Here is a 23,720-nt window from a genome sequence, read left to right as displayed (position 1 = left end):
AATTATTTAAAATATAATAATATATACAAAATGTATTCATAATGTTGTAGGCAATAAATTATACATTTTGTATATATTCATTATATATTAATCTTATATTTGAAATACATCATAAGTGTATTTTCTGTCTGATGAGTACATTTAAAAGTGTATGATGGATGGGTTCAAGTGTACTACAAGAGGTTACTAAATACATTTTAATACAGAGATAGTATGTTAAAAGCACAGTTTAGTTCATATTCATGGTGTTTCAAAGTAGCACAGTTGAGTACACTTACATGTTCTTAAGATTATCTTAAGAAGTACTAAAGAAGAGCTTTTAGTACATTAAGTACAAAATTAGTGCACGAAAATAGAGCACTTTGAGTACATTATGGAAGTGTACTGAAATAAAGTGTATTTTACTGCACTAAATATATTTAAATTGTGCTTTTTGGACACCTAATATATTAAAATTATACTATACTAAGTGCATATTAAATGTATTATTTTGAAACAACTTGAAGTATAATAAGCGTATTTCAAGATGTACATAAGTTCAATTTTAAGCTATTTGCAATATATTAAATACACTGAAACCCATTACATTTAGTACATTTAGTGCAATTTAAGTGTATTTCTTTAAATACATTTAAAATGTACTTTTAATACTTCTGCTATTACAGATAGAGTGTATTTGAAGCATTGTTTTAATGTGCTTTATGTACATTTCCAATACAATTTCAGGTCATTACAAATGCATTAGCATAACACTACTTGGTTTATTATAAAGCACACACACACACACACACACTTTGAAATCTAAAAACTTTAATGCACTACATATTGTGTACACCATTGCAAATATTCTTACAGTACATTAAAAAAGTACAGTGGCATTTAATCTTTTGACCAAAATACATTCAAACAATTTTCTGAAAAAGTCACTGAAAAACAAAGTACAGTTTTTTTTTTGTTTGTTTGTTTGTTTTTTTTACAAATGTAAGCATGCAAATGCCTGAACCAAACAAAGAAACAAGAGTTTAAATGTCACATCTTCATCTTCAAGCAGAGGGTCACTTCTTTGAGCACAACTTGCATTTTCTGCAACTGAGGTCTTGTAATTCAGACACTGTAGTATTTGAAGGCTGCTTTATCACAGGATCTGTGAAAGGGAAAAATAATTTGTATAATACTAGCTGTATTTTTGTTGACTTCTCAGTTTACCTTTTGACTATATCCTCATCAAGCTTGACACACGAGTGTCCATTTGTATCCTCTTGTCTGTCGTCACTATGCAGCACTCTGAGTTACACTGAACATAAGATTAGAAGAAGCCCAACAACACCATTTACAGTGAGCAAAGTTCAATCACAAACTCACTGATATTGATATTTGAAGCAATAAAGCAATTGTGGTTTATTTGAACCTCGGGTAATTCCCATGACTGTATTTTGTGGTAATGCTAACATGCATTCTCTACACCTCTGTTGCAAAGATTTAAAGAAATGAAAAGTTTGCAAAATATTGTATGCCAAGGCAACTACGACAAGTACCCTGCAGCTTTACCAAAAACAAACAATTAAAAAAATAAACTTTTACATGAATGACTCAAAGGAAGCACAAATTAGACACCTGCACTGGAAAAAAAAAAAAAAAAAAATCAAAAGTTGAGAAAACTGCACTAAGATTTCAGTTTTTTATTTATTTTTTTATTTCTTTACGCAAACAGCAACTAAAAACTTACCAGTTACTTCTGCGTGCAGCATCTTCATCTGATCGCGTCTGATTGGTCAAATTGAATGTAGCTGCATTGAAAAAGACGCGCTGTTACACTTTGTATCAAAAATACGACTGGCACAGTTAATTAAATACAAATCTTACCTGGAGTCACAAAATAACGGGGTTTCAAAAGCCACACGAAAAAAAAAAAAGAGATATTTTAATGTATCATATCCCTCCGATGAAAGACGATTCACCAAAACTGTTCACGTTTCAAAAAGTCATCAGAGCTTATATTTATACTCAACTTATATTAAGTAAGTATAAGTATAGTTAAGTACCACAGTTGGGAAAATGTACTTATAACTAGTACATTAGTAATATATTTGTAAGAAAATCAATGTCATTCAAACTTAGGATTACTATATAAAAGTCTACTAAGATTGAACTAATTTTAAAGCATTGGAAGCACGCTTTTAAGAAATACACTAATAAAACTCCTCTGTATATTTTTGCGGTAGTATACTTTATTTCAATGCACTAAAAAACTATTTAAGAGTTAGTGCTAATTAGTGCATTTACATTAAGTGTACTTAAGTACCACAGTTGAGAAAATGTACTTATAACTAGTACATTAATAATATATTTGTAATAAAATGAATTTCATTTAAACTTAGGATTACTATGTAAAAGTCTACTAAGATTGAAATAATTTTTAAAGCATTTAAAGCAAACTTTTAACAAATACACTAATAAAACTCCTCTGTATATTTTTGTGGTAGTATACTTTATTTCATTGCACTAAAAATCAATTTAAGTGCAGTGAAGTACTACTGAAGTACAAATATACTTTGAATTAGTGTATTTATAGTGTATAACTTTGACACTTTTATTTAGCACCAAAATAAAGAATGTACTACAAATGTACTTGCTTGTATTTAAGTATTTTTTTAATGTACTCAACTATACTTTTTTTTCACCTGGGTCAGCAGTGAGTCCGGGCGGAACCAAGGGGATTTCCGAGATGGAGACCCGGGCTGAGCCAAGGAGCCGAAGACACACGGTGAGCTTGGAAGCCTGCGGTGGAGCCGGAGCGATTGAGGACAACAGTGGAGCCGGAGGGAAGGCGGTGCCCAGTGGAGCCGAAGGGGTGGAGGGCTGAGACACAGCTAGAAGCCTGTGGTGAGACCAGGGTGACGCCTGACCAAGGCAGAGCCAGAGGAACAACGGGGCCTGTTGGAGTCAGTGGAATGACAGTCTACGGTGGAGACCAGGGAGCGTGGAGTTAAGGTAGAGCTGATGGGTCAACAGACCGAGGTGGAGTCATGTGCTCAGAGGCCCAAGGTGGAGCCAGGGGGTCCATACACCAAGGCAGGGCTGAAGACCGAGAAGTCCAGCAGAGAAGAAGGTGAGAAGCTGGAGGGAGTTGGTAGGGGAAGAGGGAGAGGGAGGCTGGGCGGTGCCGGCAGTGACGGAGGAGACAGCGGGCTGGACTGGACCAGCAGAGACAGAGATGGAGGTAGCTGCGGTGACAGAATTTAAAACCATTTTGTAATAATTTTAACATTTCAGCTGTGAAGTAAAACTGCCTTCTTGACTTATGATGTTTCCAAAATTATTGATGAATGAGATGTTAGGTTTACAAGCAAAATGAACTTTAAAATAAGCTTATACCACTTTGATATTACTAGAATGAAATAAGCGAATAAGTATGTCCGAATCCTTAGTATTCATAAAAGAGTAGGCGAGAATTACCTGGGTGATGTACTAATTCTTGCGAGATTCAGATGAGCGTCTACTTAAAGTGTGTCCGAATATGCCTACTTACCTACTATACAGTAGGAGAAAACAGTACGTGAACAAAGTAGTATGTCTGAAACCTCAATATTCATAAAAGAGTAGGCGAGAAGTTCCCGGATGGCCTACTGCATCCGTCCAGATTCTGAAGTGTTTATTGATGGATACTTTTCTATCCCAGCTTCCAGGAGGCCACAGGAGAGGATATAGTATGTGTGATTTTACTGTTAAAACATGTTTTATGTATAGCTAACAGGGGAGCTCTGGTAAGCACACTTACATCTCTAAAGTGGATTTACATGAATTCTAAACCATATACATCTTAAAGATGCTCACTAAATGTCTGTTTAACATCGGACAGGAAAATATTCAATTAATATTCCTTAATAAAATCTTCAATAAGTATTGCAGATGATGATCACATCACAACATGAAATAGAGATCTGAGTGATGTGTGTGTTAATTCTATTATGTAGAAGTCACTGTTGTCAACACTGTTTACATTACATGAAAATAATGTAAATAAATAAAATATATAAACAAGTTATATATTGTATTTGTCCATTAGTACTGTTGATAAATTAAAAGGATATTTGTGTTGGATAAAAAGTGAGTAAACACACCATCAACTACCTCAACATGTGAATGTAGATTTGAGCACATAAACCTCAGAGGAAACTTGAATCTTGTCTGATGTTACAGGGACCGCGTCAGAATACAGAAGGAGACAACACAGGTAATATCATTTACAATGTTTATTGACACTGGTAACAGAGATCAGGTGAATCAAACAGGTGAGTAGATGGAATGCTTAACTCTGTAGTAACAGTCTCTGTTTCTTTGTAGCGACGGATGGGAAACAGCTGGATGATCAGGATTGGAGCAGAGGATCTATGAGGATGGATGACGGTGAGACCATACATGCTGATCAGGTGCGGAAAGGTGAACTGGTAGGTATCAACATCAAGACCAGACACTGAGGTGAGGAAAGTGACTGCAGATATAGGGAGTCCTGAAGAGGGTAATGGCTTACAGGTGCAGGTGATCGGGGATTGAGAACAGGTGTGAGCCAGAGAGGATGATGGGAAGTATAGTGCTGATGGTGACTGAGCTGGTGACTGTGACAGACAGATGATCACGTGTGTTTATCCGGAGGAGAGAGACTGATGAAGGAATGATGCCGTCAAAGGCTTTGAGTGAGGATACTACAGAAATGAATACAAAGTCTATTTCAATCTTAACTTGTAGTTTATTGTAATTATTGTAATTTAAACAGAGTTATTACAGCACTTTTCTGATTCTTGATGTCTGTATGTTTGCTGCAGAGCTTTTGTGGTGGAGCAGGACCTGCAAGGAGAGGTGACGGCAGCATTTGTGGAAAAAAAAGATGAACCTGAAACAAAAATAGAAAGTAAGATCATTTTGTTACTGCTACATTGTGCTGTTAAAATGACTGCTTTTGTGTTATGTTTGTGCATTTGTGTAGGATGTGAAATGTCCTCGGACTAGTGTGAGCACTGAGGATGGAGAGCCACAGCAGATCCTGGGGATGGTGTAGATGACCATGGACGAGACCCTCCATCACTCCTCCTGCCCTTATTGTGTCAGTCAACTCACTCCATTGACTGATACTGTCTGAACAGAAAACAGCAGGACAAACTTGACAAAATCACCTTTTGTGTTCAGAAAAAAAAAAAGGGATTGAACAGCGTGAAGGTGAGTAAATAATGACTGAATTTATATGTTTGTGTGAACCTAACCGTTTAAGCCCCCTAACAGAAACTGTATGAAATGTATGTATGCATTTATATTACAGTAGTATCTTTAAAAAGTAAACTTTAAGAAATAAGCAGCTTTATTGAGCGTTTGTGCCCCAGACACTAACAAAAAAAGGATTTACAAAAATCACATTTACATTTATGCATTTGGCAGATGCTGTTATTCAAAGTGACTTACAGTGCTCTTATTACAGGGACGATCCCGCTGGAGTAACCTAGAGTAAAGTGGATTGATCAAGGACACACTGGTGGAGACGCTGCGGGGATCGTGAAGTGTCTATCATGTCTATCATGCAGTGAATGTTGTCTATTTGTGTCCAGCACATGATCTCTCTGGTCATGTCACACATGTACAGTAGCGCTGTACACTAGAAAACCAGTTTAATGCACCTTCTCAAGGCGGTTATATGTTACAGTAAGGGATAATGACAGACACAAGTTTGTTTTCTCCATTAATTAAATGCATCTTCACGGCATTAGAAGTGCACTATGTATGCTAAAAAGGACACAGAATAGTGCACAACTACGCAAATCAGGATCCACATTCATTCTTGATGCCGTGTGGATCAGCTGGAAAAGAAAAATAGTGGCCAAAGCGAGTTATATTTTACATATAATCAGTGCATGGTATGTAACAAACACACTGAGCAAAGCATAAGTGCTTGATGATTAACTTTACATGGGTTGTCTAGAAGTTATTTTTGTACAAAAAGAACCTAAATATCAAAATAAAGCATGTAAAATTAAAATCACTTAAAAAGAGATTATTTGCTGACGTTTCACATCCATATTGTAATGCTAGGAATGGCGGAGGATCTGAATGCAGGAGAGATTTTAATGAAAACAAAGCAAAACCAAACAGTGCAATAATGAGAGCTCCGATTATGACAAAAATGATCCTGTTAAGAAACAGGCGGTGGAAAAAGAGACGAGAGGCATTCAGCAGTCCAACAGCATGAGGAATGATATGAATATCTGGCCGAGTCCTTTCACGGTTTCTGTTCTGTGCCAGTGACCGACCGTTCTTCATGCTGCAGTGCTCTCTCCATGCTGCAGCTGTAGAAGGATGTTTGGTGATGTGTGCACTAAAATCAAGACGACATCCGACAAAATCACCATAATCACAAGATTAAGACCCATGCTGTGCTGTGATTGGCTGTATTTACATGTAAAATGAGCAACTCAGAGAAAAGGTTGGAAGCAACACAATGAGTTTTTTTTTTTTTTTCCCTCTCTGCCAATCACTGGTAAAAGCAAAAAAAAAAAAAAAAAAGTGAAGATTTAATACATTTAAATAAAGTTTGTTGTTTTTGCATGTGAAATTTTCTGACCTGATTTTACAAAAAGCATCTGACACAAACCGTGTGATAACACATTTGTGCATAAAAGATCTAAAACTTTCTGTGTTGAGAGGAATCACACACTGTTTGATGTGTCATCCTTATCTAGACACATAGATGTGTTAAGAAATAAAAAGGTTGTTGTTTTCAATACTTCGGTTTTAGGAGCCAAAAAACACCCACATCTCTTTGTTTACTGCAAAAACAGCCGCAAAGCTGTGTGACGAAATGTCGAGAATGAGCGCTGGTGTGAGCGTTTCGAGAACGGGATTGAGACTATGTTTGGGGAGGAGAACGATCTTCTGACATGACAACTGACAACAAGAAACTTGAAATGTGAAAATAAGGATCAAAATGAAGCTATTTGTTGTCTTTTATCCAGGATCTCCAGAACATGAACTCCAGACCACACCTCACCTCAACTAGTCTCGCGTAGCCAGAGCTGCAGACTGACGGCAGAAGGTCTGGACTTCATCGCAGCTCTCACTGGCCACGGACCGCCCAAGAGGACGTTTGACTGACATGTACCCTACGATGTCACAGTTGTAAACACGACGTTTTCCAGGTGGACCATTAAAGAATGCAACACACGTCTCCCGGACATCCTGTATAAATTCAACCAACCAGATGACGACTTCGAAAAGCGTTCCAGTTAAGTGTGCCACATGCATCAGAAGTTCAGCCAGCGGTCCGTGGGCGTGACGTCTGAAGCTGAGACTACATCTCAACCAGTGTACAAACCCACTTTCCTGGAATCACCAAACCAGAAGCGCCTGCTATCAGCGCTGCATCGGTAGATCTTTATAAACGCGTTTCATTTGTCCAGTTCTTTCAGGTTTAGCGTAAGAGCTCCACTGACTGCGTTTACTGGCACTGTCCGAGCACCATCAGAACAACATTATGGTGTAAGTATTTCTACCTTAATACAAGATGCATGTTAAAGTCCTTGTTTAACACACCCGGCTGCATGTCATTCCAAGTTACAATAAACTGGGCATGTTAATCTTCAAAGACAACCTTTTTATGTTTGGGTCACATTGTTTTATATATATATGTATACACCTAAATTCAATCTGTTCATCATAACAAGTGATCAAGTCTCTTCAGAAAATGTGGACTAAACCACTTGATTCATATGGATTAGTTTTACGATCTCTTTATGAACTTTTTGAAGTGCCAAAGTTTTGGTTGCATAGCTGTCAATAGAGGAACAGAAATCTCTCAGATTTTATCAAAAATATCTTAATTTGTGTTCTGAAGATGAACGAAGGTCTTACGGGTGTGGAACAACATGAGGGTGAGTAATTAATGACAGAAATGGGTGAACTAACCCTTTAAAAGGACACATTTTCTTTGCAATCTGGCAACCATGATGTACATACTCTGTCTACATTGAAGCGCCGATGATCTGAAAACACTGACAAACAAGTAAGCTGGAGTTTAGTGATCTCCGTGTGAGATATTCTGCTTCAATGAAAGAGTCAGTCTGTGACTAAATCTGCCATCAAACCTTCAGTGATGAACTGTAATAAATACAAACATGAAATCTTGACTATTATACACCTCTGTGCGACAAAAAGTCCTTTTGCTGTTGTTTTAATACAAAAACATTAATGTGATTTAGAATTATTGGAATTACTATTAGGAATTTCACCGTTTAAATTTTTGTGTTTGTTTTCTTGTTTAATTTATATGATAAATAGCCTATCATAAATCATGAAATTAGATGAAGCAAAATAAATACACCATGTGTACGAGTCGACATTCTCTTGATTTGTGCTCACAGGTGAAATACATTTCTCAAATGACAACAATTGTTGTGATTATAATTATGAGCAAAATAATCCTTATTACAAGTTTTGTGATGTGATTAAAATGCCCAGACATGTAGTTGACTAAAACCTGACTATACAAAAACAGATTGACTAAACAATAAAAATTCTCTAGACCTTGCACATTTTTTTCGTTCTACTGACATGTGTCTCGTGTTTTCAACAGCAAAAACGTGTTCAGTGTGAACCGGCCCTAACAGTGTTTTAATGACATGACAGAAGAGCAGCTTTGATATTTTAATAACTGCTTTTGTGCTCCATGGACATTAAATATTCTACAGCATGATTAAACATGTTGCCAATGCTTGTTTCTTCATATCGTTCATAATCTGTCCAACAGTGAACTGGATCCTATCATCATTGGCACAGTCATAGGAGGGGTTTTGATCATTGTTGTCACTCTTGCCATCACCTTCTGCTGTGTCTTTAAAAATAGTAAGTGTTTCCTGCATTTTATCTCATAGAAATGTGTCCAATTCTTGCTAAAAAAAAAAGTGCACAGACTCGTATTTTAGTGATGATGGAAATAAGGGATGTTATATTATTTGTTATATTATACAATGATCTTGTTTTTCCCAGAATCACTTCCAGTTCCTCCGATACCTCTAGTGTAACCGCTGCCTTTCATACAGCAGTAGACCACGCCTTATTGGATGCAGAATGAAATTAATGAATTACTTATTTTTGTATATCTTATTTTATAGATTGTGATCTGTTTGATTATAATGCTCTGTACAGCACTTTGGTCAACCTTGGGCTGTTTGTAAATGTGCTTATAAAAATAACCAATGAATGAATGAATGATTATACAAGACCAGCGGATGTGTTTTAGTCCATTATATTGTCTGTTTTATTTTCAGTTTGTCCTTTCAGTTTGGTTTTTGTTCAGTGACAGTACTTTATTTAGTGTTTTAATTTTCAGTTTTGTTTATGTTTTTTCCATTATATTTAATGGAATCCATTATAAATATTTTATACATATATATATTTGATATACCTTGGAACTAAATGAATATATTTATTTACTACGGTATTGATAGGTTAGTCCAAAACACTAGACATGGACTACTTTAACCTTGCATTCAAGAGTATGAACTAGATGTTATGTTTACTGTGAAAGAAACTAGTCCGGTTTGTGACATAAATAATTTCTTTTACCCCTATTAGCCTCTGTGCTCCCACATTATTAAAGTATTACCAATGTAAAACTCACTGAAATTTTCTAGATATGAAGTTGTTGTTTTTTCCTACTCAAGTGTAAGGGAACCTCCTTAAAGTTAAATGATAATTTTTGTTAATTCAATACCTTTTCAAAAGTCATTCATATAATGACTGACGATATCAATCCTGTGCTGTGGTTTTTACAGTCGAAAAGCACTGAGCTTGAGTTGAGATGCAGATCAAATTAACTTGTAACAACCTATTTTTATTGGGAAAAATGTTCATATTCTACTCTTATTAAATGTACCTTTGATCTTCAATAGTTTCATACAGAACTGACCGACAGCTTCAGTGGTTATAAAAGGAGCACCCTTTACTTGCTTTCTGTGTAATTCAGTTTTTGTTTTTGATGAGACTTTATGACTTTTCCTACTTCATACTTGTCAAAAATTGATTTATTTTTTAATAGAGATTTCATAATATCTAAATATAAATCTAAAAAAAGTCAAATGTGTGGGGGGAAAAAACTATATTAGGGAGTTGAAATGGTTAATAAGCTAATTAATGCTCTCTGCTGCCATCTGCTGGTTATAGTGGTCATTTCATGTCTTTTTTATTTTTAAATAAAAACACTTGTTTCCCATGTGCTTGGTTTTTTTCCTACATCTTGAAACTTTTGGCTTTACAAATGGGGGCATTTTTTTTTTTCTTTTTTTCTTCTTTTTTTTTTTGAATACTTTATTTTAAGGACTTTTCAAGTTTAAACACAAAACAAACAACACTGGCTTGGACTACACACACACAAAAGGGAAAAGAAATAAAATAATAAATATATACCGTATACAAATTATACAAAAGTGCAATAGTAAGAGCTGTCAGAAGGGATGCACAGCTTAAACCTCAGAGAAGTCATCGGGGGCCGGCTGAGCGGCTAACTTGTCCAAATGTTCAAGAAATGGACCCAAACAGCAGAAAACTTTTCAATAGAATCAGTCCTCAAAAGTCTAAGTCTTTCCATCTGTATAATAGAGATCACATCCATAATCCACATCTGGAAGGAAGGGGGTTCGAGTGATTTCCAGTTCTTAAGCACAAGTCTCTTAGCCACGATCATACCCAGCATTAGAGACTGTTGTAATGCTCCTGGAAGGCAAGAGGTGCGCTGTGAGGGGCCGAAGATGGCAAGTTCAGAATCCGAGAAACATAAAATGATCTCTAACTATCTTAAACGGAATATTCTCCAAAAAACCAGGCTTATACCCTTATGGAAAGAAAATGTATTTCCCTATATATGAATGATCAATATATTACATGATTTAACAGTATATTTGAAAATATTCAGAAAAATATATTGCATAAATATATTACAATATACATAAGGAATTGCTGCTTTTCATACATTGAAAAATATGTGATAATATATTTACTAATATATCATAGTGTATGTAATTTTATATTCAGTAATATACTTAATAATATATAGATTTATATGTGGTCAGATATGGTATTGCATGCATAATATATTGCAGATATATTTACTTATGAAGTATAAACACATATATGGTACAATATATTATGTAACACATTTCTTATATTTTATAATTACTTACGTATTAAATGTTTCATATTTTTAAGTTAGTTAACAAAAGCACACCTGCATGTACTGAAGAGACTATCACTGTGCTATAGCGTGCACAGTTGTTACTTTTTAAATAAAGTTATTATAGTTTTAATGGTGTTCAGCCGATCATCAGCCTGACCACAGGCTCTACTCTTCAGCACAATGGTAACCCCGAAAACCAGAAAAAAATACCAGAAAACCTTTTAAATTCCAAAATAATACAACTTTAAACACTAACAGATCTATATCAATATTGAACAAAACACATGAAATAGCACTTAATTTTAACATTTACTCTCAGAAGCAAAGCATGCTGGGAACTAGAAGTCTGTCGTAACCACTGATTGCAACTCATTCCATGAATGTGTGTATATATGTGTGTACAATACATTCACATTTATATGGGAACATGTATGTGCAATATATGTACACAATAATGAATGTAATGCTATATTTGTCTTCATTTATAAATATTTTATATGTATCAATATATAGCCATACATGGTCAATGCATATATTGCAGTATATTGAAAAATATAAGCACAAGTTTCCCATATATGGAAATGTATTATGTAATATATGTAATATCCCGTTATAGAAAGACTCTAAAAGCAGCCAGGGCCGAGCATCTCCGCAAACTTATAGAAAATAACCAAAACAATCCAAGGTTCTTGTTTAGTACAGTGGCTAGATTAACAAATAAACAGACATCACCAGAACAAAACATTTCATTACAGTTTAGTAGCGATGACTTTATGAATTTCTTTACTGAAAAAATCGAAAGCATCAGAAATACGGTTGTAAATGTACAACCCTTGACAGAGTTTTATGATTCAGCCTCAATTATCGTCCCTCAAGAACAGTTGCAGTGCTTTACGACTATAGGACAGGAAGAGCTAAATAAACTTATCACAGCGTCTAAACCAACAACATGTTTATTAGATCCAATACCCACTAAACTACTGAAAGAATTGTTACCTGTAGCAGAAGAGCCTCTTCTCAATATTATTAACTCGTCTTTATCTCTAGGTCACGTTCCAAGACCGTTCAAGTTAGCAGTTATTAAGCCTCTCATTAAGAAACCACAATTAGATCCAAATGTATTGGCAAATTACAGACCCATTTCAAATCTTCCATTTATATCGAAAATACTAGAAAAAGTGTGCTCCTTCTTGCAAAAAAATGCTATCTATGAAAAATTTCAGTCAGGATTCAGGTCTCATCATAGCACAGAAACTGCGCTCGTTAAAATTACAAATGACTTACTTCTAGCTTCTGACCAAGGCTGTATCTCAATACTAGTGTTACTTGATCTCAGTGCTGCGTTCGACACTATAGATCATAAAATACTCCTAGATCGACTACAGAATTACATTGGTATCCAGGGACAGGCATTACGGTGGTTTAGGTCGTATCTATCAGACCGTCACAATTTTGTTTATTTAAACGGGGAAAAATCTAAGATAACGATAGTAAATTATGGAGTGCCTCAAGGATCTGTGTTAGGCCCTCTGCTATTTTCAATATACATGCTGCCACTTGGTAATATTATAAGAAGACATAAAAATAAGTTTCCACTGCTATGCCGATGATACTCAGTTATATATTTCAACACAACCAGATGAAAACTCTAAATTATCCAATCTGACAGAGTGTGTTAAAGAAGTGAAACATTGGATGACTAGTAATTTTCTTCTATTAAATTCAGATAAGACTGAAGTATTACTTATTGGGCCAAAAACCTGTACACAGAATCTCTCAGACTACAATTTGCATTTAGAAGGATGTACTGTTACTCCATCCTCGACAGTTAAAGACCTGGGTGTTATATTAGACTGCAACTTGTCTTTTGAAAATCATATTTCATATGTTACAAAAACAACCTTCTTCCACCTCAGAAACATTGCTAAGATACGGAATATGTTATCTGTTTCTGATGCAGAAAAGTTAGTTCATGCTTTCATGACGTCTAGACTAGATTACTGTAATGCATTACTAGCTGGTTGTCCTGCTTCCTCAATAAACAAGCTACAATTAGTCCAAAATGCAGCTGCTAGAGTTCTTTCCAGGTCAAGAAAATATGATCATATAACACCAGTTTTATCATCTCTACACTGGTTACCTATTAAGTTCCGTATCGATTATAAAGTACTGCTAATGACCTATAAGGCTCTAAATGGTTTAGCTCCTGTGTACTTAACCGATCTTCTATCGCCCTACAATCCTTCACGCTCTTTAAGATCACAAAACTCTGGACTTCTGGTTGTACCTAGGATAGCTAAGTCCTCTAAAGGAGGGAGAGCGTTTTCACATTTGGCTCCTAAACTCTGGAATAGCCTTCCTGATAATGTTCGGGACTCAGACTCGCTCACCCAGTTTAAATCTAGATTAAAGACAAATCTCTTTAGCCAAGCATTCACATAATAAATCTCATATCAGATCAATTGCACATGACTATCTTTTCTTAATGTTATGAACAGCAGCTATGCTAATTATTCTCCATTTGCTTTTCTGTTTTACCTTGGGACGCCCGTCCCGAGGTGACTAGAGAGTACATCAGTTTCAGTCTGGATCCAGCCTCTTAAGAAGACCTCAGATGACCAACACTTTGGAAGAGACGGCGCCAACTCCTGCGAGGACTTCAGAAGATGCAACATCTGGATCAACACGCACATTCGCAAATTTCTATATATCGTAATTATTGTTAATATGTAATTCATTTTTCCAGGAGCTCTTTGCTTCTACCTTCAATTAAATTGCTAACAGTGATTGTATATTAATTGCCTAAATTATTACATTGTAAGCTAACTGCATTCTCCAAATTGTAATGTTGACATTCTCTGTAAAGCTGCTTTGAAACGATATGTATTGTGAAAAGCGCTATACAAATAAATGTGAATTGAATTGAATTGAATATATCGCATTATATTTTGCAGTATATTCCCATATATTTTTGTTCCGTAAGGGTAAGTATCAGAGAGGAGCTTAAAGTCACTTTTATGACGAATTAATTGTATACCCCGATAGCCTCCCAAAAGAAGTAATTAAATCTAAGAGAATGGGATCTGATCTCGCAGAGTTCCGCAAATACAATATTAAATCTTTAACATACAGACTAATACGAGCTTCCTGTCCCCCACTTCAAGACCCACGCTGCCTGTAAGACGCCTTATATTTAGGGCGAGAGGTTCTAGGGCGGGTGAGAGGGGACAGCCCTGTTGCTCTGAGCGGTGCTTCGAAAATCTAGGCGACTCGTCTGCAGTAGTTAAAACTGAACAGATTGGCCTGGTGTGTATTAATCTGACCCATGATATAAATGCCTCGCCAAACCCAAACCTTTGTAGTGACGCAAACATGTAAGGCCATTCGACCTTGATCGAAAGCTTTCTGTGCATCGAAGGACAGGATTGCTGCCCCATTAGCTTTCGTATGATTGGCGTATATTGTGTTGAGGAGACGACGTACATTAGAGAAAGAGAATCTAGCAGGGATAAATCCAGTCTGGTCAGGGTGAATGATAGAGGGTAAATGTTTGTTAAGCTGAATAGCCAGTGCTTTAGTGATTACTTTTCTGTCAAAATTCTGAAGCGCAATTGGCCTATAGCTGGCGGGGTCAGTTTCATCTTTATTTTTCTTTAAAATGAGAGAGATATTGGTTTCATACAATGTACTGGGCAAAACTTTATCTTTTTTAGAACTGATTATCATTCTGAGGAGGAGTAGGGGAAGGATATCACAAAATCTCTTAAAAAATTCAGAACTGAATCCACCTGGCCCCGCTGCCTTCCCAGTTGGAAATCACTTAACAGCGGAGACTATCTCCTCCAAAGTAAAGTCAGAATCCAAGTCGGCCTATTATTAGTATTAAGTTAGTTAAAAAATCCTTAAAGCGGGCATTAATATCCTTGGGGTCAGTTAACAGGGTTCCATCCATGGATCGCAGAACGTACCAAAAGAAAGGAGAGCCCGGACACTGATCCTCTCTTCATCACGACACCTGTTAGTGGGTGGATATATTAGGCAGCAAGTGAACATTTTGTCCTCAAAGTTGATGTGTTAGAAGCAGGAAAAATGGGCAAGCGTAAGGATTTAAGTGAGTTTGACAAAGGCCAAATTGTGATGGCTAGACGACTGGGTCAGAGCATCTCCAAAACTGCAGCTCTTGTGGGGTGTTCCCGGTCTGCAGTGGTCAGTATCATGGTATCATGGGCGGACAAGACTCAGCGAAGGCTGGCCCGTGTGGTCTGACCCGATTTTACAAAAAACATCTGACACAAACCGTGTGATTAAAACACATTTGTGCGTAAAAGATTTAAAACTTTCTGTGTTGAGGGGAAATCACACTGGGTGAGTTAAAAGTCACACGAAATGTGTCGTCCTTATCTAGACACACAGATGTGTTAAGAAATAAAAAGGTTGTGGTTTTCAACACTATGAGACTATGTTTGGGGAGGAGAATGATCTTTTGACACGACAACTGACAACAAGAAACTTGAAATGTGAAAATAAGGATCAAAATGAAGCTATTTGTTGTGTTTTATCCAGCATCTCCAGAACATGAACTCAGACCACACTTTCCTGGAACCACTAAACCAGAACCGACAGCTATCAGCGCTGCATCGGTAGCGTCATCAGTAGATCTTTATAAACACATCTCATTTCTCCAGTTCTTTCAGGTTTAGCAGATTAGCACTTATTGTTTTCATTTCTTTGGCATTATCTGTTGATGCTAATGTCAAACCTGAAACGTGAAATGTAGGGGAGATGTAGGGGATGGTTGTAACATGGGTTAATTGTAACACTTCCCATTTCTCCAATCAGGAACAAGTTACAAATCACCTGATTCGCTTCACACATGCTCGATTTAGTCTTTATTCCACATGCAAGAAAGTAGAGCCCTGTGGCAGACACAGCAGATTTTAGAGAAGAAAAACTAATTTTGATAAAAATTATCCATTGAACCAAGTTTTTTTTTTTTTTTTTTACTTTTTTTTTTGTGGCGGCAATTTCTATTTTGTGGTTAAACTCATCAAAGTTAAATTATGTTTAATGTGTGTCTGTGTAGATATTTTTCATGCAAGTTGTTAGTGTTAATGTTTTTTCTGTTAGCTATAAGGTGAGCTAGTTAATGGCTACATTTTTAGTTGTATTTATTTATTTATTTTATTTTTATTTCAGTATGCCTAGGTCAGGGGTCTTCTAGTCTCGCGTAGCCAGAGCTTCAGACTGACGGCAGAAGGTCTGGACTCTATCACAGCTTTCATTGGCCAAGAATCGCCCAAGAGGACGTTTGACTGACATGTAACACAACCAATCACAGTTCGTTTTGTTCCGTGTCATGTTTACTGGCGTGAAAATGTAAAGTCGATGTCCCTACAATAACAGACCGGCGTGCATCTAATAAATTATTAATTCAAGAATGTTGTGCAAGTTTACTACTACAATCAAGCCGCAAACTTACCAATACTTTTGAAAATCCAGCGTTTAGTTGATCCTGGTAAGCGCTTGTAAACATGACGGTATTCTTCTTCCACGAGGGGGTTTAGCATCACGGCATTTGTTTCCAGGCGGACTGTTAAATAACGCAACACGCGCGTCTCCTGGACATCCTGTAGAATTCAACCAACCAGATGACGACTTCAAAAATCCTGAAGTGTTTCCAGTTAAGTGTGCCATGTGCATCAGACATTCAGCCACCGGTCCGTGGGTGTGACGTCTGAGGCTGAGACTAGGAGTCTCCAAACTCAGTCCTGGAGGGTCACTGTCCTGCAGAGTTTAGCTCCATCTTGCCTCAACACACCTGCCTGAAAGTTTCTAGTATGCCTAATAGACCTTGATTAGCTGGTTCAGGTGTGTTTAATTGGGGTTGTTGTTGAACTCTGCAGTATGGTGGCCCTCCAGGAGCAGGACTGGACACCCCTGGCCTTGGAAGAGAAAGACAAATTCCGGGATGTTTGATGATTATTTTTTGTCACACACACACACACTTTTATGTTAAAAAGTCAGAGTTGAATAAAAAGCTTTCAAAACTTTTTGTTGTTGTTGTTGTTGTTGTAATCCTTTTCATAATGTTGCATCTCACCCCAGGGTCTGTTACAAGTAACCCGGACTATGGGGTGAATTGTAACATTTCACTCTTCGTGTTTGAAACTAAACCATGCATTTTCTGTTTGTGCTGCAAAGACAACACCTATGTCATTTAATAGCTGACACTTGTAACTAGTTTTAATCATTTTTTTTTTTAATGCACTGGCTTAAAAGAAGAAATGTCAAAAATGTTACAACCATCCCCAGTCTCCCCTACTTGTGTAATTTGCCAAACGCATTATATCATCATGCAGTATAGTTTACAAAAAAGATGACTAAAATGTAATAAAAAAAATAAAAAAAACTCTTTATTTTTGTTGGGGGGGGATATTTTATATATATATATATATATATTACAGACTGTTTTTAACAAGCCTCCATGAGCGTTTCATGTTTGCGGTTGCCAGATGTCAAAACTTTAATTCCTTCAATAAGAGCTTTTCTGATAAAAGGACACATTTTCTTTGCAATCTGCCAACCATTCACACACGCTCTCTCTACACTGAGAAAGAAGTGCAGATGATCTGAAAACAAGTAAGCTGAAGTTTAGTGATCTCCATGTGAGATATTCTGATTCAATGAAAGAGTCATTCAGTCAGTCTGTTCCTTCACGAGCCGTGACTAAATCTGCCATCAAACCTTCAGTGATGAACTGTAATAAATACAAACATGAAACCTTGACTATTATACACCTCTGTGCGACAAAAAGTCCTTTTGCTGTTATTTTTATAGAAAAACATTAATGTAATTTAGAATTATTGGAATTACTATTAGGAATTTCACCGTTTTAATTTTTGTGTTTGTTTTCTTGTTTAATTTACAAACCTGATTCCAAAAAAGTTGGGACACTGTACAAATTGTGAATAAAAAAGGAATGCAATGATGTGGAAGTTTCAAATTTCAATATTTTATTCAGAATACAACATAGATGACATATCAAATGTTTAAACTGAGAAAATATATTATTTTAAGGGAAAAATAAGTTGATTTTAAATTTCATGGCATCAACACATCTCACAAAAGTTGGGACAAGGCCATGTTTACCACTGTGTGGCATCCCCTCTTCTTTTTATAACAGTCTGCAAACGTCTGGGGACTGAGGAGACAAGTTGCTCAAGTTTAGGAATAGGAATGTTGTCCCATTCTTGTCTAATACAGGCTTCTAGTTGCTCAACTGTCTTAGGTCTTCTTTGTCGCATCTTCCTCTTTATGATGTGCCAAATGTTTTCTATGGGTGAAAGATCTGGACTGCAGGCTGGCCATTTCAGTACCCGGATCCTTCTTCTACGCAGCCATGATGTTGTAATTGATGCAGTATGTGGTCTGGCATTGTCATGTTGGAAAATGCAAGGTCTTCCCTGAAAGAGACGACGTCTGGATGGGAGCATATGTTGTTCTATGTGAGAAAGCCAGATGGCAAGGCAGAAGGACACAGGATTTCCAACAAAAAAAAGTTTTATTTTATCCAAAAAAATTAAGAAAAAATAAGAATACAAAAATAAATCAACTTAACCTAACAAATAACCTAGCTAGATTAAGATAACTGAGGTCAACAGAACAAAACTCAACTCTTAACTCAAAATAAAGAGTAACTAAAGAGAACTGAACAAAACTGACCCCCTAACTAAGACAAAACCCAGGTATTTAAGACAAACGGTGAGCTCACTTAAACAAGACAGGGGAAAACATACAATCAACATTTTATAAATCAACAAATAAATTCGCAATTCACCAATCAAAGTAAATATAACAACAAATGAAACCGACATAATACATACAAACAATGAATATTAATAATAAAAGTAAAAAGAAAAATCAAAACCAAATTTCATCCCCCACCCCACCCCCCGCACACGTCGCTGCCAACAGCATTCATCCAAACTCCACATCAATGTAACTTAAACTCAATAGAAACAAAATATGAGAACAATAGCACAACGCAAGCTAGTAAGTGTGCACTCCAAACCAACGAATGAAGTACTAAAGTAAATAAAGCATTACAAATATGATCAAACCAAATCGGTGTAGTGTCTTTATTACATGTAAAATAAACCTTAGATCTATATTATAAACTTAAATAAATATGTGAATAAAATGTATAGAGAAATGTGCGAGGGGAAAATGTATATGTCATAAAGTAAATAAGTGATGCATTATGAATGAATGTAAAGTGTGGAGTTACCCTTCTCAATGTGTGGCCGTAGGTTCGGCCATCACATTCTAGAACTTGGATATACCTTTCAGCATTGATGGTGCCTTTCCAGATGTGTAAGCTGCCCATGCCACACGCACTCATGCAACCCCATATCATCAGAGATGCAGGCTTCTGAACTGAGCGCTGATAACAACTTGGGTTGTCCTTGTCCTCTTTAGTCCGGATGACATGGCGTCCCAGTTTTCCAAAAAGAACTTCAAATTTTGATTCGTCTGACCACAGAACAGTTTTCCACTTTGCCACAGTCCATTTTAAATGAGCCTTGGCCCAGAGAAAACGCCTGTGCTTCTGGACCATGTTTAGATATGGCTTCTTTTTTGACCTATAGAGTTTTAGCCAGCAACGGCGAATGGCACGGTGGATTGTGTTCACCGACAATGTTTTCTGGAAGTATTCCTGAGCCCATGTTTTGATTTCCATTACAGTAGCATTCCTGTATGTGATGCAGTGCCGTCTAAGGGCCCGGAGATCACGGGCATCCAGTATGGTTTTCCGGCCTTGACCCTTGCGCACAGAGATTGTTCCAGATTCTCTGAATCTTTGGATGATATTATGCACTGTAGATGATGATAACTTCTAACTCTAATTTTTCTCTGAGAAACTCCTTTCTGATATTGCTCCACTATTTTTCGCCGCAGCATTGGGGGAATTGGTGATCCTCTGCCCATCTTGACTTCTGAGAGACACTGCCACTCTGAGAGGCTCTTTTTATACCCAATCATGTTGCCAATTGAACTAATAAGTTGCAAATTGGTCCTCCAGCTGTTCCTTATATGTACATTTACCTTTTCCGGCCTCTTATTGCTACCTGTCCCAACTTTTTTGGAATGTGTAGCTCTCATGAAATCCAAAATGAGCCAATATTTGGCATGACATTTCAAAATGTCTCACTTTCAACATTTGATATGTTACCTATATTCTATTGTGAATAAAATATAAGTTTATGAGATTTGTAAATTATTGCATTCCTTTTTTATTCACAATTTGTACAGTGTCCCAACTTTTTTGGAATCGGGTTTGTATATGATAAATAGCCTATCATAAATCATGAAATTAGATGAGGCAAAATAAATAAAGCATGCGTATGAGTCGACATTCTCTTGATTTGTGCTCATAGGTGAAAGTACAATAATTCTGATGAAATGTAAAATAAATTTCTCAAATGACAACAATTGTTGTGATTATTATTGGGAGGAAAAAAATCATTATTATCAGTTTATCCGTTATGCAGCATGATGAAAATGTGAATAAGATTTCATTGACCAAAACTAGAGTAAAATTCCTAGATATTTATTTGACTAAAACTTGACTACACAAAAACAGAACAAAGTTGACTAAATATGATGATAATTAAAATAAATAAATAAATAAAAAATCACCTTTAAACAATAAAAATTCTTCTAGACCTAGCACTTTTTTCATTCTACTGATGTGTGTCTCATGTTTTCAACAGCAAAAACGTGTTCAGTGTGAACCGGCCCTAACAGTGTTTTAATGACATGACAGAAGAGCAGCTTTGATATTTTAATAACTGCTTTTGTGCTCCATGGACATTAAATATCATGCTTAAACATGTTGCTAATGCTTGTTGCTTCATTTTGTTCATAATCTGTCCAACAGCGAAACCATGATTCATCATCATCATCGTCATCTGCAGTAGTAAGTGTTGTCTGCATTTTATCCCACAGAAATGTGTCCAATTCTTATAAAAAACTGTCATTTTAGGGCGGTTGCAAAATTGAATTATAACATTATATTTAGTTTCGTGTTTTAGAGCTGCCAAAGTTAACAGTGTTAAATGTAAATCTAGTGGCATGTTTAATGCAGGTGGATTGATTGTAAATGTTCCAAATTGTACTAATTAATATATTGTGTATCAAAGACTAAAATTAACTCATGGTCAGTTTTATATTTGTTAGTTTTGTTGGTTAATGTGATTTAGTTTCAGCTTTTTCATATTAGTTTTCACTAACATAGAAATGTTCACAGATGTCTTAAATGACTTTCATACAAAACCTGTAAACAGCAGGAAAATAAACAGCCATGGTTCTATTTAAAGTTAGTTTGAACAAGTTTTCTGTTGAGTTTATTCTTTTTAAGGTCTAAAATGTGAGAAAGATTTCCCACAGTTCTGTCACGAGTGCCGCTGCCCTTCGAAGGCCAGTCATTCGAATGCTGTCTATGCAACATTGCGTGCAAAACAATATAATATGCAATATGTTAATATAATCATTTCTTAATTCCGCTTTTTCTTAATTAAAAATAAATATTATTATAGGCCTATCCATTTCTGATAATTCCAGGTTGCTATGGTCGCGCAGGTTGTTTACACATTTAACTCGTAGCCATGAGAAATAGATGTCATTCCCTCAACATAATGAAGTCGTGGCCACGAGAAAAATATGTCATTCCCTCAACATATGATCTTGAGGCCTTTTACATCGTGTGGCCACGACATAAGGATGGTTCAAAGGACCATGGCGGTGCAAGCAGTTCAGGGGGCCAGAGGCCTCCATGGCCTTAGCCAGGTACCTACTGCCCCTACTGGGGTAAACTGAGTCCATGGTGAAAAATGTCTTTCAAAGCCACATCATTAAAATCCACAGTATAGTACACGTCACAAAAATCCTGGACATAATCCTCAATAGATCGATCACCTTGAAGAAGGCTCAGGAGGTGAACTGCTGGGTTCATTGTAGTGGTCTAGCTTTCTGTAATGATTTCCACTGGAGGTGAGTTTAGCGAACCCAAGTGCAGTTTATTAAACAGAAACATGAACTAAATACAAAACATAGACGTGGCTTGACTTGAAACAAAAACAAACTCACCAACAGTGGAACGAAGCTAATAACAATGAAACATGCGGGTTATATATATATATATACAGAGACTAATGACAAACAAAGAACACCTTGTTTATGGTTTATAACTATAGGGCCCTATTGCGGAATCCAGTCATAAAATGGAATTTCACAGAATTTGTAATATTAATAATAAAATAAAATAATTTACATAAAAAGTAGGTCAGTACACTTAAATCAAATCGTGATATAGACAAGTGTCTGTGAATATTAAACCGCAAAAAGACGATTTAAATATGAATCCTGCATGTTCTGAGTGTCTCTGTATGAATGAATGGTTTCATTTCTCTCTCTCACACACACACACTGAAGCATGCTGTGTTTTCAGCCTCTGCTGCCTCACTATACATGAATGAACGCATGAACTTCATCTCTAGAGCCGCTCTGAGAGTCACTTCATCAGCATTTACCATTTCATTTGAGAAAAACTATCCTCATATCATAAACACACAGAAACTAAAATATGTATGAAGCTTCCATTCTCTTCACTACATTGCAAAGCATTATATCAGACTTTTTGCTACACTTTATTTCAGAAAAACAGTACCTGCCATGATTGTGAAAGAACGTGCCTCGAGTCTGTTGCTGTAGTAATGATTCATTCACTCACCTCTGACTAACCGATAAACAGCGCGTTTTTATTTCTGTGCTGTTGTTAATGTTGTAGTTATCTCAGCAAACAGTTTCACAAATTCAGCTTAGCAGCATTACATAACAGCATAACAGCTTCTGTTTCCATTTCAGGTGCAGCCAAAATTCAATTGGAAAACATCACATTTCGACTAACTTTTAGCTCAAATTCTATCCATAAATCTTATAGCCCCCGCAGTCAAATATTGTAATTCACTTTATGAAGTATATTAAATTGAGATCTCCGAGACCCATTTTGTGACCAAATCTTTTGAACAGATTCATTTAAATCAACTGGTTGGTTCACAAATAACATCGAATGATTCATTTGTGAATTCGACAGATAAAAGATTAAACTTGCTGTAGCTAACAACTCAAAGTGATTCAATGATATGGACATAGCAAGTTAAGTTAGCAAAAAACACCTGAATTTGTCTCAGATTCTCAGATCAAGTGTGCTCTAGACTGAGCTCAACCTATTTAAGCTCTATCATATTTGTGTAGCGTTAGACACCTCTCTTTTACAGTTTTGTAGCTGGATTGATGACATTCACTGATCAATCCATGCACTACTCTGACATACACCAACTAGTATGAAAACATTTTGTATGCCTGTCAGCCAATCAGAGTAAGTGTGGGGCAGTGCGACACGTGTAGCCCCTCCTCAAACTGCAGGCTGCAGCCAGGTGTACTTGGT

The 23,720-nt window shown here is 36.4% G+C and overlaps 1 long non-coding RNA gene across 1 annotated transcript; it reads left to right on the top strand.

The window, feature by feature from the left end:
- The first annotated feature begins 7,297 nt into the window (after positions 1–7,297).
- LOC127519209 (uncharacterized) lies at positions 7,298–10,252 on the top strand. Its single transcript, XR_007931745.1, has 3 exons — positions 7,298–7,521; positions 8,789–8,883; positions 9,028–10,252. It is a non-coding gene; the product is annotated as an uncharacterized LOC127519209 (long non-coding RNA).
- Positions 10,253–23,720: the final 13,468 nt, after the last annotated feature.

Source organism: Ctenopharyngodon idella, chromosome 9 (assembly GCF_019924925.1).
Source record: "Ctenopharyngodon idella isolate HZGC_01 chromosome 9, HZGC01, whole genome shotgun sequence".
Taxonomy (NCBI): Eukaryota; Metazoa; Chordata; class Actinopteri; order Cypriniformes; family Xenocyprididae; genus Ctenopharyngodon; species Ctenopharyngodon idella.
This window is presented reverse-complemented; position numbering and strand designations above follow the sequence as displayed.